This window comes from Sciurus carolinensis, chromosome 7, assembly GCF_902686445.1.
Source record: "Sciurus carolinensis chromosome 7, mSciCar1.2, whole genome shotgun sequence".
NCBI lineage: Eukaryota > Metazoa > Chordata > Mammalia > Rodentia > Sciuridae > Sciurus > Sciurus carolinensis.
The window spans coordinates 19,402,909-19,415,390 of NC_062219.1; positions in this window are offsets into that span (position 1 = coordinate 19,402,909).

Consider the following 12,482-nt stretch of genomic DNA (forward strand, 5'->3'; position numbering starts at 1 on the left):
CTGAGCAACTTGCTGCTGGAAGAGGCTTGGATGGTGGGAGAGGATGCTCTGAGGAGCCTAGCACAAGAGAAAGAGGAGTTTAAAGGACATAGGATAAACCTCCTTACTTTCCCACTTGTGCACAATTATGTCACCAACTTTATTTAAGAGAGTCTATAGAGACAAGATGGCATGAGTGCATTGGCATTTAGATTAGGCTTCAACTTACCTTCATCAAGTATTAGATGTATAATGCTTTAGGTAAGCTAGTTAGACTTTCTGAACCTCATTTTACTCATCTATAAAATGTTCATGAACTTCATTCATCCTCTGATTATTCTGATTCATGATTGAGATGTTTATGTTAAGCAAAAACAAAGCAAATAAAATAGTGGAGTTATTCTCCCATGAGGGACCATCACTTAATCTTTATGAAGTTTCTAAAATAAGTTGGCAAAAACTAAAGTTGCAAAAAAGACACTAACCATATTTTGTGCTCCAATGATTTATGAAGGTTATAAAGAATTCTAAAAATTTGGGGGAGGATAAAAATTCATCTGAATTAAAAAGAAAACATGAGAGTTTCATGACTACAATCAGCTATGTTATTCTCCCCAAAGAATCTTTACTTTATGTACCTTGTTAATTTAGTTGGAAGTGAGTCTCTCTTTCAACTTAGTTGCTGATACTTCTTTACGTTGATGACTCTTATTCAGTTTTCTATGCATTTATATCTCAAATCTTACAAAGACTATAAAAGAAAAATTAATATTCATTAATATGATCTGGTGTTTAAAGATACAAAAAATTAATCAGGAGTGTGGATAGAAGAAAAGTTTGAAATATTCTATTATAAAATGTTCATTTTAGAAATATAGGAAATAAAGATACATAGAAAATTTCTAATTCCAACTTCCAAAAATGGATACTGATATTTTGAAGTGCAGAGCTTTCACATAATATACAAAATTATTTTATAAAGTCAAGATTATAGTATTTGACTCTTTCTTCTTAACTTTGTCAGTAATATTTATCCATGTCATTTAATGGTTTTCTATATCTTGAATTTTAATAACTGTATAGTAAGCCAGCACATTAATGCACTTACCCATACCTCTCTTGTTGAACCTGTAGGCTATTTTCTATATTTAACTAATATGAACAACAGGCTACAGTAGAGGGGAGATTGACAGGAATGAGGAACTGAAGGCTGGACTTGGTTCCAACTGTGAGTGGTTCTGATTGAATCATATCATTTCTACAAGTTCCCGTTTCCTCATTTGGAACATTTTAGGTGAAGTAAATGAAGGTCCAGATCTTGTTAGAGCTAATGTACTGATACTAGCCCTTCCAGGACTACCGGACACTGAAGTGGGAAGGTCTTGGGTGGGGCCTTGTAATGGGGCCATTGGAAGGTATCATGAGGACCTGTGTATTGTGGGCTGTTTGCAGAACTAAAACAGTAGGAAGTGAGCTGTGGCAGAAGCCTGGGAGAAGTAGCACACTACCTTTGATTGTGTCCACCCTTTCCCTGCTTGGAACTAAGAAGATGGACAGTACCTTGTCATCGCCTGGACTCCAAGCTTGCATTGGTCATTCAGAGGAGGATGCTCACAAGTGCAACTGGATATTTCACAATTACATTTGTGCATATTTTCAACTTTACAACTAAGTTTTTTAAAAAAGAGCTCTGTATTTTTAAAATGCACATTGCTTTAAAAGTAATTCTTTTAAATTAAATTTGCTTTATCGAGAAGTCAATTATAATAAAAAGCAGAATTGAAAATTAAGGTTGAAAGAGGAAGAAGAGCATTGGATAATGAAGATAAGCCTAACCAACAGACCCATCCATTCTTTCCCGTAACATGTATTTATTGGACAGCTACTACGATCAAGTCCGGTTCCAGGGGATGAAAAGATACAGGGAGGGTACGAAACCGAAAAAAGCTCAGTTCTCAAGAACTTACATCCTAGTGCACAGAGAGAGAGATAATAAAACTTCATAAATAAATCATGGTGTTACAGTATTAGATGGGAAAGGGAAGTCAGTGAAATACAAAAGGTGGAAAGAGGGGAGAAAGTTGCTATCTTACATCAAGGACACAGGAGTGACCACTCTGATAATGTGACATTTCAAGAGAGACCTGAAATCCAGAGGGTAAGCCACCTGGACCTCTAGGGGTAAGAGCATTCTCTGAAAGGTCAGCAGGAAGTGAGTATCTCGAGGTAGGTAGGAGGGTACATGGTGTGTTCCGTGCCTCTGTGAGTAGGACAAACAGCAGAGAAAAGCAGTAAAAGGTGAATCCAGAGAGGCAGCAGGGTGACAGGTCCTATCGGCCTCTGTTAGGGATATGGTGTTTATTCTGAATCAGATGGAAGCAGGGCGTTTGGGCCAAGAAGTGATGTGGTGTGACTTAGGCTTTAAAATGCTCTCTCCAGATGCTTTATTGAAAATAGATGTGGTGGGTGTTGAGGAGTGAGGAGGTCAGGAGCGAGGGAAGCCCTGTGAAATGCTATTAGGTTAATTTAGAGAAATGCAGTGTTTCCGGTGCTAGGCTGACATTAATAGGAGAGTGAGACCCGGTGTGATTATTGGTGTATTTGGTAGCCAATAGGATTTTCTGATAGATTGAATATGGTGTACAAAATAAAAGAGGAATCAAAACAACAATGAGACTTTGGACCTGAGCAACTGAATGACTGGAATTGCCTTTTTCCTGAAATGAGAGAGACTTTGAGAGTCTAAGGTTTGGGCAGAGAATAAGAATTTTAGGTTTGAATGTGGTTTGCTTGAGGTTAGAAACTCAAGCACTGAATTTCTACCTGCCTTTTATGGAGGATATTGAGTTAGATAATTGAGTCTGGAGTTCAAGCAACAGGTCTGAGTTAAAATGAGAATTTGGGGGTGAGTTATTATCACAGGACGAATTCCCTAAAAATCTTCACTTACCACATAAAAATATTTTAGTTTTACAAGAACATATGAAACAACTCAGTTAAGTCAGAAAATGATTAATAAGGATGTATACTTCTGTTCTTTGTGCAAAGAGTCTCCCTGATCATTACTTTTTAATTCAATCCATGCTGCTTAAAGGAAATCCCACACTTTAGGACATTGTCTTTTATTGCTTTAGATGCTTATTCTATCTTATTGAAAATATCATTCTAATGTTCTTCCTCTACACAGAGCAACTGTTGATGTATGTGAAACTTGTGCTACAAAGGATGAACGTTTCACAAGTAATCATTGGATTTTAGACTTAGGATCTCATTTCATCCAGGACTGCATTACAAACTGTAATTACAAGTTCAAAGAGTAAAATGACATGCTGAAGATCAAACAACTAACATGCTAATTACTTACTTAATACAACAAACATTTATGAATACTATGTGCCGGGTGATGTTCTGAAGATTGGAGATAAAGTAACCAACAATGAAGATTGTCACACGGAATTTGCAATCTCTAGAGGGAGCTCAAAAACAAACAAACGATGTACTTGATAATCATCATGAAGAAAAACAAATCAGAGTAAAAGTAGGGTAAACAATTCATTGTCCAAATTGGGATACTTTTGGAATAAAAGGAATTGAAAACTTGATGATGGGTCAGCAAACATAAGCTGGGATATCCTGCATAAATTTAAATGTAAATTCACCTAGATAAGTTGGATGGTTTGGGGGAAGGTACTGACGATGGGAATTGGGTTTCTTTTATATAAAGTGGTCAGGAATAAGATGATATGATGACATCTGTGAAGAGACCTGAGGACAGGAAAGGAAGAAGACCTGGCATATTGGGGTAGGCCATAAGAGATGAAGGAAACAGTGAGAACAAGTCTGTATGGAGGGAGGGGTTTGGAACACCAAGGGGGTCAGGAACAAGGAGGAAAAGAGTAGGAGATGAGGAAGGATCCACGGAATATTTTAAGCTATTAAAATGATGTGATTTTGGTGTTTATTGAGTAAAAGAGGAAGCCATTTGTTGGTTACCAAATGAGTGACATTATCAAAATTTTCTTTGAATAATAATAGTCTAGATGCCATGTTCAGTATAGATTTTGGTGGTGATTGGGAACTTGAAAGAAATAGCGATTACAATATCACCAGTACAAAACAAAATTTTTAAAAAATTTTTAATTTTTATTAGTTCCAAATAGTTATACATGGCAGCAAAATTAATTTTGGTTCACTGTACACAAATGGAGTACAACTTTTCATTTCTCTGGCTGTACACAATGTAGAGTCACATCATTGGTGCAATCATACATGTACCTAGGGAAATGATGTCTGTCTCATTCCACCATCTTTCCCACCCCCATATCCCCTCAGTTCCCTCTGCTCAATCCAGAGTTCCTCCATTCTTCCTTGCCCTGCCCTCCATTATGGATCAGCATCCACATATCAGAAAAAACATTTGGCCTTTGGTTTTTTAGGATTCACTTATTTCAATTATTATTATATTCTCCAACTCCATCCATTTATCTGCAAATGCCATAATTTTATGCTTTTTTAATGCTGAGTAATATTCCATTGTGTATATATGCCACAGTTTCTTTATCCATTCATCTGTTGAAGGGCATCTAAGTTGGTTCCACAGTTTAGCGATTGTGAATTGAGCTGCTATGAACATTGATGTGGCTGCATCACTGTAGTATGCTGATTTTAAGTACTTTGGGTATAAACTGAGGAATGAGATAGCTGGATTCAAAGGTGGGTCCATTCCAAGTTGTCTGAGGAATCTCCATACTACTTTCCACAGTGGTTGCACCAATTTGCAGTCCTGCCAGCAAAGCATGAGTGTCCCTTTCCCCCACATCCTCGCCAACACTTCTTTTTCTTTTTTTGATGGTGCTGGGAATTGAACCCAGGGCCTTGTGCATGCTAGACAAGCACTCTACCAACTGAGCTATGTCGCCGCCCCTTTGTGGTACCAAATCCGCGGATATTTGTCACCTCCTGCAGCAACAATTTGCGCGGGTCTCTATGGGTGGTGGACTGGAAACTGAGCTACTTCTATTTCTGAACCACTTCCTTCCTTGCTTGCTTGTTTATAGAGGATAGAGGAAATGAGGTTTACTTGCTTTGAGAGGAGAGAGAGAGAGAGGCTTTGCTTATTGGAGAGAAAGAGAGACTTTGCTTAGGAGAGAGAGAGACTACACTTTCAGAGATCCATATCTTCTTAGGCTTCTGCTTCTTCTCAAAGGTGCGTCCTGCATCTTGTGAACTAAGGGTGCGTCTACCCAAGGTGCTTTAGTGATGTGTCCCGCATACTGCGATCTGTGATCTGCAACCTAAAGATGTGTTCTCAGTTCTCCACTCTGCGATCCATCTTCCGCCGCTGCCCCTACTCACTGCTTCTATCTGCTTGCTGCTTCTTCTTCTTCCTTTCTGCTAATGGCTTCTCTCCTTTCTGCTAGCTGCTGCTCTTAACATCTCGCCCCCGCCCACCGCCCGCTTATATTCCCTCCAGGAGGCCGAGGGCAGGGCCACGCCAGTTGCAATCAGGCAAGGAGCCAGCTGTCCAATCACGAGCAGGCGCAAGCAGGAGCACTCGGGAACACCTGTGGATGCGTTGTGCGTGTGGACCTAACTGAATACCTCCAGTGATAAATCACCTGAGTGCGCTTATGTCAATTAACCTCCTCACTGCCCATGTGCTCAGGCGCCGTTCTGGCTGGCACAGCCCCCAACAGAGCTATATCCCCAGTCCCCTGTATTCTTAATAATTGCTATTCTGACTGGAGTGAGATAAAATCTTAGAGTAGTTTCGATTTGCATTTCTCTAATTACTGGAGATGTTGAACATTTTTTCATATATTTGTTGATCAATTGTTGTTGATACTTCTTCTTTGAAGTATCTGCTCAGTTCCTTAGCCCTTTTATTGCTTGGGCTATTTGTTTTCTTGGTGTTAAGTTTTTTGAGTTCTTTATGTATCCTGGAGATTAGTGCTCTATCTGAAAAATCTTTAATAAGTTTAACAAGGAGGTACAAAACTTCTAGCTAAGCATTTTATTGCCAAAACTACAGAAGACCTAATTAAATGAAATATACCATATTTATAGAACACTCAGTATTATAGAAATTTCAATTTTCCTCAAATTTTAAACATTCAATGCATTTTCAATAAAAATTCAAGCAACTTTTTTAAAAATAGAAAATGAAATCCAGGTACTAATGTTTGTATAGAAATACTAGCAACCTGGATAATTTTTAAATTTTTTAAAAATTGTATGAATTTTAAAGATTCTTAATTTAAGAATTACTATAAAACTACAATAATTGTTGATATAGAATAGGAAAATAAATTAATTAATCAAAACAGGAAATCTAGAAAATAGATACCCATCATGAATGTGATTAATTATTTTTATGGAGGCAGCAATGAATTTAATGTGGATGTAAGAAATACATCCACATTTCTTACATTTAATGTAATACAATACAATGTAATGTAATAATGTAATACATGTTCAGTATGCTGTACCAGAAACACTGTATAACTACGGAAAACGTGACTTGACCAATACCTCACTTTATACACCAAAATTAACTCAAGATAGATTGTAATCTTAAAAATTCAACCTAAAAGTCTACTAGAAGAAAATAAAAGAGAGTATCTTCACATTCTTGAGGTATTCAAAGATTTCTTAGTACACAAAAATTAAACTTCACTAAATTATAAACTTCTTTTCAAAAATAGCCAAAGAAAATAACAAGGAGCTAGATGCTGTGGCACACACCTGTAATTCTAGTGACTCAGGAGGCTGAGGCAGGAGGATTGCAAGTTCTAAGCCAGCCTCAACAACTTATCAAGGCCCTGAGCAGCTTAGTGAGACCCTGTCTCAAAATAGAAAATAAAAAATGACTGGGATGTGACTCAGTGGTTAAGTCCCCCTGGTAAATAAAAGAAGAAGGAGGAGGAGGAGGAGGAGAACAAGGAGGAGGAGAAGAAGAAGAGGAGGAAGAAGAAAGGAAAAGGAAATTGGATAAAATTGCTGCAATAAATTTAAACTACAAAGACTTGCATCTACAATATGTAATGAGTTTCTATAATTCAAAAATAAAAAGGCAACAACCTAGTGAAAATTGGTACAAAACTTAGCATTCACCAATAAGATGTAAATGGATGGTAAGCACTGCCATTATGATAGTATATGTTAGAACCAACGAAATCTACTGTAAAACTATCACAGGGATGAAATTAAACATTAAGACTGGTACTAATATCCCAGGTTATTCTATGACAACCTGGTTGGACTGTGAACTACGTTTCCTGGAATTTCCCTTTCTGATTTGGTCAGAAGAGGAACTTATATAAAATTTAAAGCATGTAAGTGAAGCAGTGGTCTTTATTCTTAATAGTTTGTCAGTGTCATATCTAGGGTCAGAGAGGGCCAAGCAAGTCCTTTGGGCTGCAGCACATCTTCATCATGCCATATGCCCACCTCCACTCCTGGGATGGGGGCGTTGGTGACCAACTGCGGCTGTAGTTTGACCATCAGGTGCTTTGCTGTGGATCCCCAAGGTGGTAGGTAGCTACAGAGTCACCAACCCCTCATCCACCTCTCCATGAACTTCCTCCTCTTGGTCCTGCTGTGGTGGCTGAATGGACTTGGTTTCTTAGATTTCCCTAAAAGCATTCACTGACCTGTCTACTGGTCGACCACTTGTAAACTATTAGTAACTCTTTCTCTTTCCACCAACAACCCCTCCAGTTACTTCATCTCCTCTCAGTTCTGTGTAAGATCTATTTCTGTTAGTAAATAATACTCATGGTAGCCCTGCTTCCCTGACTGAGCCTTGGTTATTATTGTTACTGATATCTGATCTGCCTTTGGATCTGATTTATGTAGTTCTCAACTTTGAGACTGATATTATTATTATATGAAAATTTGGGGGGGTCAAAATTAAGGATTGTTAAATTTTGCATGTGAGAATAATATAAACAATGTGTCTTCAAAGAGAATATTGCAAAAAGAACTCAAAACTTCCTATCCCTGTAACAATGCTCCTTTCCATGTGACTTACCAGCTTCTGTCAATAAAGGTAGTCTATTTATTCACTTCTGAAATATGTATTTAGCCATGTGATTTCCCTCAGCTACTGAGACTTGAGTAAACATAACCCAGGCAGAGGTTTGAAAAGTGAAAGTGTATCGGAGTTTTTCTTGGTTTTGTAACCTAGCTACCACGTGGTAAGTCTCACTAGCTTCTCAGACCCCCAAGTCCAAGTCATGCCCACCAGATTCTCAGTTAACAATGAATTAACCATCAGATATACAAGTGAGGCATCACTAGGTTATCCAGCTTAGGTCAGTGTGACTTTTATGTCACTAAGTTATACAGCGGCTTGTTACACAGCAAAAACTAACCAATTCAAATACCAACGTTGGGAAGGATGTCAAGCAACAGCAATTCATAGTCATGTTGGAAAATGGCTTCAGCAAACTGTTTCAGTTAATTACGAAATTAAGCATAGACCTACCTTTTTAAGATCCAGCAACTTCAGTCTTATGTATTTGTTTACCTAACAGAAATGATAACATATGCTTACACAAAGTTAAGTGCAAGAACATTCACAGCAGCTATATTTGTGATATCAAAAATTGGAAATAGCCCAAATGTCCAGCAACCAGAGAATAAATAATTGCAATATATTCAGCAATCCCGTTTGAGAACAAAAGAAATAAACTTTGTAGATACATATACTATGTAGATACATAACTGGATAAATCATAAAAACATTAAATTCAGTGAGTGAAATAACATGAGAGTGTTTGCTATGTGTATTGCTAAGGTTCTCCTGAGAAAAAGAATCAATAGGATAAATGGATGATGGATAGATAGGTATTTATCATGGGAAATTGTTCATGTGATTATGGAGTCCCAGAAATCCCAAGATCTGACATCTGCAAACCGGAGAACTAGGAAAGCTTATGATATAATTCAATCTGAGTTCAAGGTTTGAGAACTGCCATGGAGGTGGTGTTGTGCTCATGTACTCCCAGAGTCCCAAGGCCTAACTAGGAGAGCTCCAATGCTTGCGGGCAGGAGAGATGGCTGGCCCAGCTAAGAAAGAGAGAGAGAATTCATCCTTTCTCTGCCTTTTCATTCTATCTATCCGTGCCTCTATGAATTAGATGATGAGCACTCACCTTGGAGAAGGACATCTGCTTTACTCAGCAATTCGAATGCTAACCCCTTCTGGAAATAGCCTTGAAGACCCACCCAGAAATAATGTTTTACCATCAGTCTGGGTACCTTTTATCCCAGTCAAGTTGACACATAAAATTAACCTTTGTACTTTATGTAATTACTTTTTTTTTTCCAGGAGAAATATATAAGGGAAAAGAAAGCAAGGGGGTAGCAGAATGTGCCAGGGTGTGATTAAAAGGATAAGTCACAGTATCTCAGCTATGTGTGAAGAAAAACCCAGGACCTGAGGAACTGATGAGCAGTAAGTAAACTGGAGGTAGGTTCTATAGAGTATTGGTCTTGGATGAGTCAAAATGAGCTAGAAAGAAAGGAAGTTTTGTTAGAGGGTTGAATGCTTGAAATTCTCACCTTATTTTTTGTGTGAAGGACTATATTTTTCTCCTCTTCTTTCCCCAATATTTCTGCCATGATTTAAGTCCCAACAAAATCTCAGTCAACTCTAGGGGTCTTTATGTGCAAAGTAGGGAAAGATACTACAATCTACCAAATAATCAACTATGGACCTCAGAAAAGTGTAATAGAATAATTTTCAGAACAGAAAAAAATTATTAGAAGTAAAATTATCAAGAATGACAGTATAATTATTTTAATTAAAAAATTACTTTCACTCTGAAATATCCTGAGACATTCATGATCACTTGATTTTGAAGAATAATCCTTATAGGTTAACAGGGCCAGAATGGTCAAGATTCTTTTATTCTGTTTTTGTTGTCGTTGTTGTTGTTCTGATACTGAGGGAGAATACATTAGCAACTTAGAGTCATAGCTAGTGGTTTTCCCTCAAAGCCATCCCCTCAAACCACAATACCTAAGATAGTTCTGCTAACTCGAAGTGCAAATACGATTCCATTCAGATAACATTGGGAAACTTATCAATCCACTGAAATACGTTTACTTGTAATTCAACACTAGAATCTGAGATAAAATCCAACAACCTTAAAAAGGACAAACCAATGTAATTTTATATCACAGAATAATTCTGTCCAAAAATTGACAGATACACTCAGATGGGAAATTCAAAAACTTAACATGTAGAGACTCCTATGTATAGCTATGTGAATCTAAGAGTTTTCTTGTTTTAATCTATCTTAAAAACATATCAGTGGCAACATAAAAGTCCAATGTTAAACTCACTTCTTGAAACTGCTGTTCTCATTTTATTAAAAGGTCCAGTCTTTATTGATACAAGTGTCTAAATAAAAGTCTTATCTCCATGCTTAAGTTTAGGGAAAAGATAGCATTTCAATTTGTTATACTGAAGGTATTTGCAGATCTTTCACCTACTTTTTGTCTAGACCCAGTGAAATACAAATCTGATTTTGGGAAGAAGATCCAGTCCACAGGCAATATATTGAGTTGCTAAAATTACCCTGAGAAAGTTCTGATTGGGTAACAGACGCCGTTGTTCATATAGGTCATGTTCACTAACTTTCTGTTCACTCTGCCATCTGTAAATCTCAGCTGATAACACAACTTAGCATAACACTTATGCAAGATGAGCATTGTGATTAGCCATTGCTGCACAGTGAACCAGCCAACCATTTTGCTATTCCCCGTAGTTCTGGATGTTGACAGGGATCACTTGGGTGCTCTAGTCCTGAGGTGCTGCTGCGACTACAGCCATCTGGAGGTCCTGTGGGACTGACACCTCAAAGGTACCACACTCACTTGACTGTCCATTGATGCCAACGACAACAGGCCACAGTGACCACACCACACTGACCACATGGCTCCTCACTGCATGGCAGTTGGGTTTGGAGAGGCAGGCTTCCGGGAGTGAGAGCAACCAGGGGGCAGGAGAAAAAGCTGCCTGTCTGTCCGCTAAAACGTTGAGCCCAGAATTGATGCAGTGGCATTTTGTCATAATCTATTCCTTCAGCGGCACAGAGTCAAACTAGATTCAAGCTGATGGAAAATAAATTCCACTCTCAAAAAAGAGAGTTATAAAGAAATCATGACCACTTTGAATTCACTACTTTGAACTGGATTGTGCTCCTTCCTGCAAATTTGTATGAAGTCCTACCTCCCATGTGCTGGTATTTGGAGATGTGACTTTTGGGAGGCAACTAAGTTTAGATAACATCATAAGGATGGGGCCTTCATGATAGGATTAATACCCTTGTGAGAAGAGACAGCAGAATTTAAACTATGAGAAATACATTTCTGTGGCTTAACCTATGGTGTTTTGTTATCCTGACCTGACTGATATAAGATTTCTTGTCAATAAGTACAGATTTCACAATATTTGTTTTGGTGAAAATGTTTTCTCCATCTTTCATTTTTTCAGTGGTAAGTCAGTTACATGATAAAGGATATCACAGTCACAACCAGATAGCAGGAAATCTACATTCATGCTTTTATTTATTGGTGATTCATTTTTTTCTCTATAATACTACCCTGAAGGCATAACTTGAACAATCATATTTGTTCCTTCATGATAGACTTTATTTTTTTTTCATTTACTTATGTGGAATTAAAGTCAGAGCTGCCAGAATTTCTTTCAGATTATAAAGCAAGATCTCTCTACCACTAGGTCATGTTTCCAACTCTAGTCATCAGCTACATCCTACACAGAGCATTAAATGTGAACCTGGATGACCTTTTTCATTATTTATTCCCAATTTCTAGCCTCTGCATGGTAAAATTATAACTGAGTGGGAAGCAATTTCTGTTCAGTTCAAGAATCTGTTGAAATCATTCAAGTAACTTGCCCATAGCAACAGAGAGAAGCTGCATGTGATACTTGCAATTTAATACTGAACTCTGCAAATTGCACAGATAAAATATTTCTTTTTCATAAAAATTGGTGGTTCAAATCTCAGAGCACGTTTACTCCTATGTAAGCAAACATAATATGCAAAGTCATAAATTAAAAATCTAAATTAGAAATTTAGTGTTTTCCCTTTCATTAGCACTTGCCTCTTCATTTTCCGATTTATTGCTATGTATAGAAATACACCTAATTTCTCCATAAATTCATTTTTAAAGTTTATTTTGAGCCTCTTGCCCCACTGCTTTCTGGCCTGCATGAATTCTAATGAGAAGCAGCTGTCATTATCACTGAGCATCTCCTGTGTGACATGTCACTTCCCTCTTCCTGCCTTCAAACTTCTCTCTTTTTCTTTGGATAGTCTAACTATGGCATGTCTAGGGAAGGATGTGTTTGACTTTATTCTATTTAGAATTCCTCGAGCCTCAAATGGATGGATTGATATTTTTCATCAGATCTGGGAATTCAGGCGGTTACTTCTTTGTGTATAGTCTTTCTGGGCTCTTCTCACACT